This window comes from Pinus tabuliformis, chromosome 5_2 (genome assembly GCF_031772625.1).
Source record: "Pinus tabuliformis cultivar Carrire ecotype Pingquan chromosome 5_2, CPIR1, whole genome shotgun sequence".
NCBI classification, from domain to species: Eukaryota; Viridiplantae; Streptophyta; class Pinopsida; order Pinales; family Pinaceae; genus Pinus; species Pinus tabuliformis.
The window spans coordinates 72,577,842-72,583,453 of record NC_142306.1 but is presented as its reverse complement, the minus strand read 5'-3'; positions in this window follow the sequence as shown (position 1 = coordinate 72,583,453).

The following is a 5,612-nucleotide window of genomic DNA, read 5'->3' as shown; positions in this document are numbered from 1 at the left end:
TCTCCACAAGCCATCTTTCTTTCTCACCAAAAAGATTGGTGACCCACATGGTGATGTGCTAGGCCTGATGAACCCTTTCTCGAGCAACTCCTGCACCTGCTTCTTGATTTCAACATTCTCTAAAGTAGACAACTTGTACATTCCAATGTTAGGCAATGGAGCATCTTGCTGAAAAATAATATCATGTACTATTTCCTTTCTGGGTGGTAGACCTTTAGGTTCTTGAAACAAGATATCATACTCTGGAACAACATTTTCTAAATCAGCTTGCTGTTTAGCATTACAACCCTCAAATACATTGGTTTTATCAGGTTTCTTTTCCTTTACAACCATCAATAAGAACTGTTTGCATGAATTTATCATTCTTTTCATTTGCCCTGAGTTTATGAGAGTATAATTATTCTTGAGCTTATGAGCTCTTACAAAGTATTCGATTCCGTATTTAACAAGTAGATACTTGTTCTCAGCTCTATAGAAAATAGCTTTTCTATCATACAAGTAAGGACTTCCTAAAACAATTCCACATATATCCAAAGGAATTATGTCTAACTCAACCTCATCTACAAATGCTGACCCAAAAGAAAACTTGAGTTTGCACTGTCTAGTCACTTGTAGTTGTGCTCTATCATTCAACCATCCTAATGGGTATGGTTTCTTGTGAGGTGTAGTTACTAATCCCAACTTCTTTACAATTTCTTCAGAAATTAGATTTACTTGTGAGCAAATATCAAACAAAGTATCAACCTTTTGATGTTTGGAAATAACTCGAATATGGAAAAGCTCATTCTTTTTCTCTCATTTTCTTCATCAATAATAGATTGTGCAAAATTACTAGTAAATGCTTCAGAATTCTTACCTCTTATACCTGTGGCTGCAATGGTTGTTTCATCTCCTGAGTTTGACCCCAAATATTTCTGAATAGCTGCAGCAGTCTTCTTCTTCTTGCCCTCGAACTTCTTAGGTCTCAGCTCTGGATGCAGAATCCAACAATGCTCATCATCATGCCCATCCTTTTTATAGTGAGTGCATGAAGCTTTTCTTTTCTGTGCAGTGTTAGCCTTCCTTGATTTCCATTTTTGCTTTCTTTTCTCCTTATTCTTGCTTGCAGTGGGTTGGGATGATCCCCCAAGTTTTGGATTTCCATTCTTCCCTCTAGCTTCTATATGAGTAGCTTTTACAGATACCTCATCTATACTAGTGGGATTAAACATGAGGATGGTGTGCCTCATGTAGCTATGTAGATCACCAGTGTACTTCAACAGTCTCTAGTGAGTCTAATGAGATTCCTAGAATCAATGCTCTCTTTCTAAATTCTTGAGTGTACCCTTGCACACTTTGCCCTTTCAACTGTTGAAGAGTCTGCCAACTCATCATGGCTTGCTGCATGTAGGCCAATGGATAGAACTGCTTTTTGATTACAGAAACAAATTCTCTCTAGACGGAGATAGTCTTACCATGTATTTTCATGTTAGCTTGGGTCCTGCCTTCCCACCAAACCAAGGCAGTGCCTCCAAGGCGTAGGCTTGCCAGCTAAATCTTTCTCTTGTCTGATTCAATATTCTGCACTCTGCAATAAACATCAATTTGTCTAATCCAATTGTCCAGCTTTTCTGCATTCAACTCTCCATCATATATAGGCAAATCAAATTTAACATCTAGCTTAATCAAAGATGATTTCTTGTTATGTACATTGCTATTAGGAGGTGTGAGAAAACTTTCCTCTTTCCATTTTCCTTTTGAGTGGTCATGGAGAGAAGACTCATCTTCTCCTTTGTCTTGTTTAGAGCATGATTAATCTTCATCCTTATGTTTTCTAAAGTCTTTATACATTTCCTTTGCCATGGACTTTATGGCTAGGAAACTATCTATGAATTGAGGGTCTTGCCCCATAAAACCTTCCTCTGACATTGTCTTCCGAGGATAGACTCTCCCAATTTCAGGATTAGTTTCGACCAACTCTCCTTCTCCTAATTTGAGCTTTGATCTAGTTAGCATTCAACAGCTAAATCCAGCACAAGCTTGTCTAACCTTAACAACCTAGAGCTTTGATACTGCTTGATCTAAAAATCACCCTTGAGTGACCTCAGTTAGTTAATTAATGAATGAAGATATTACAGACTCATGTGCTGGTGTGTGTCTATGTCATTTTAGGCAACGGATCGATCAAATTGCAAAATACACAGACACTTGGAAAATGGAAAACAGTAAGAGAAACACAGTAAGAAAATACAAGAACAAAACAAATTAATAAGGAGTTCACCCTATTCTCCAGGGCCACGTCTCCGGTCCAGCTTTCAGTGGTTAAAGTAGAGAATTATAATGAGGAGCTCAATATGAGTCTCCTGAAACAGATAATGCTTGGTAGGGTGGTTCTTGGATTCTCGAAGCCACTAGAGTGCATAGACTCTTTTCCTTTCCAAGTCTTGACCTCTCTGGTCTTTAGTGGTAGGAGCCCAATGTGGTGCTCAATTCCCGACAGATCCTCTCAAGTATTGCTTGAACCTATCAAGCTTGTTATCTGCTCGATGCCGCATTAGGTCAGCTCAGCGCTTTGTTTTATGCTTCTTACTTTACTGCCTTTTCCTTGCTCTCGCTTTCTCTGTCTTCGTTTTCTTCTCTTCTCTGTGTTCTGTTCTGTCTCTATTCATGGATTAAAGCCAATCTTTCTTACCACTTTTCGCTTCCTCTTTCGCCCCCGTCCGATCACCTGCTACTGCTCGCTTCGATTTCCCTATCTCTGCATCATCATCAACGACTCACAGGAGTGGCCACTTGTCCTCTCGCGAACTGCGCTAACTCTTCCTTGTCGATTCAGTTTTTCGGTTACATTGTGAAATTAGTCATCCACCATCTCAGCAATCAAATCGGACTTCAAACTTTTTTATGCTGCAGCTTAATCCCGTGTCAAATCTGGTTTCTCCATTGGGTGCAATCTCCACCGTTAGATCTGGAGCCCCCATATCCTACATTGTTCGCTCATTTCACGCGGTTTACTTGCTCGACCGTTAGCGTGCGATGAGTGGTGGTTTTCTCTCTCATCCGCCAGATACGTGTCGTGCGATGAATGGAATCACTCGTTTTCTGCCAAATCCGCTTACCACCCAAGGATGCCCCCGATATACCACCAGTTTTGGAGCACGGGTCCCGCCTTTCGCCTTAGCGCCTTCCCCACGGTTTCTCAGCTTCCATGTGATCGAGCGCTTCGGGGCTTTTTAATTCTCGAGGGGTTTTGCCTAAGTGCTAATTGCGCATCAGAAATGGCCTCTGTTTCCTGATCTGGGCTTCCCAACTGCTAGTTTTGCCTCCTGTGCAGTCTCCATGGGCCTCAGTTAGCGCGCTTTGACCAAGGTCCTCGTTGTTCCTTGCTGGCTGCAAACTACCATTGTCCAAAGGTCTTCCTGATCGCTCTGTGTTCATAAATTCGAAGTCTGTCCTGCTTTGATACAATCATGGCACTTTGATAATCTTCATGGATCCAATTTGGATCATCTATCTGCCTTTGGTGATCTAGCAGATTCCTTGCATGACCTTGTCAAAATTGGGAAGGTTTACATGGTTTCAAATGGCATTGTGAAACCAACAAACACAAATTACAACCCTCTGGATAGCAAATGGGAAGTCTCCCTCTCTGCAACATCCACTGTTAAACCTTTCTTAGATGACGTTCCGACAATTCCTTTCCACCATTTCCATTTTAAATCTATAGATGAAATCAGATCTGCAAACCTCGGCTTAATTGTCGACATCATTGCCATTGTAAGGTTCACTTCTCCAACTTCCACCATTCATCAAAGAGATGGCTCTGAAACACCTATGAAAACTCTTAGCTTGGAGGCTATAGTATGGGCATCACCCTATGGGGGGCGCATTTCCACACCTTGGGCAAGCAACTCGTTGACCTCGCCTCTTTTGGTGCTTCGACCGTGCTTGAAATAAAAGGGGGTCACATAGCCGAACTTAATGATAGAACTGTGGGGACTATCTCAACCACCAGCCTTGTGCTAGATCTCACCATTCCAGAGACTGAACAACTCCAATCATGGTTTCATCAAAGTGACTGCTTGGCCTCTTCACCATCATTAAGTAGAAAATTATTGGGGCCTTCCAAGTAGGGCCACCCACAACGTACAATTGTCGACCTCATAGAATCGCATCCTGCTGGAAAACCAACATGGTTCTCTATTTTTGGAACCATCACCTCTATTGACATGCAATATTTCTACTTCCTTGCATTCCCTCTCTCATGTGATGGCATGCAATGCATGAAAAAGAATTTCAACCACTCAAATGGAGTGTGGCATTGCATAAAATTTGGTGGGGCCTTCCCGGAATGTGACTATTGGTATGTGTTTAAATTTTAAATTCTTGACCGCACAAGCATACTGGAAAATGTCATCACATTTGATAATGCTACAACTGAACTCATGGGTGTCCAAGAAAATGACTTGTTCATACTCTCCAGTGATCCTAGTGTTATCCACGAGCTTCATGAAAAGGTTTCATGTTGTCCTTTCCTCTTCACACTGTTTTTGAAAACATATATCTTCAATGGTGTGGACCGTTTGAAGTTTGCACTAATCAATTCATAGGAAATCACCTATAGATCTGCATGTTCCATTCTCCTACAGGAAACTGAAAAAATTTCTACTGCTTTAGTTGTTCGACATCTTTGAAAGTCTTTTTTGCCCCATGCCACCCTGAAGTGTAAACAATAACTTCTATATGCTTTTCCATAAATTGTCATTTCGTCCCTTGTCACCCACCTTATTTTTTTTCACTTCATCATTGTACTTCTCTTATTTATGTATATACACCTATGGTACATGTTTCAAGTTCCACCTTTGCATAATTCTCCATCTTTTGCTTTTACATATAGTATATATGTTTTTTTCTTCTTCCTTCTAAACAAAATAGGATATTTACATCCTTTTATATTGTTCTTTGTGCATCTAAATACAAACATTGACTTCTTACAAAGGGTTGTCATTTGGTTGCCTTAAATCTACTTGGTAAATGAATGATAGATAGTTATCGATCACCAAAAAAATACTTCACTCAAATAAGATTGATTTGAATCTCATTCTACGCTCAAAAGATAGCTTTGACAAAGTTCCAACAACAAAATTTGAATCGCACGACATTAGTACATAATATCAAAGAAACATAAACTCTATTATAAAAAGGTTTCTTTGCCCACTAAACTTTAACTACTTTTTCAAAAGGCACATCTACTTTATAAGCTAGAAGGCACTATTTCAAAAATATACCCACTAATGAAGTTCTTGCTTTTGGGGGATATGTACTCTATCTTTGTGCTTAAGACAACTCTTTCTCATCTCCTATATTCACTTGAACTTGTGTCCCCATGTTTGTATCAGGATGGACATGCCAACGTCTTCTGCAAACCCCTCAAGAAATGCTCGGAAGAGACTCCTTTATGCACAAAATAAAGACGCCTCCAATAAACAAAGATGGCTCAAATATAAAGCCAATTTAAACACCAAAAACTTTCCAAATATACCCTATCTAATATTTCTCTCCCCCATCATCCCGAAGCTTCACTTGCAAACCAATCTCCTTCAACATTCCCAGTTCCGACTGTACCTACCCTT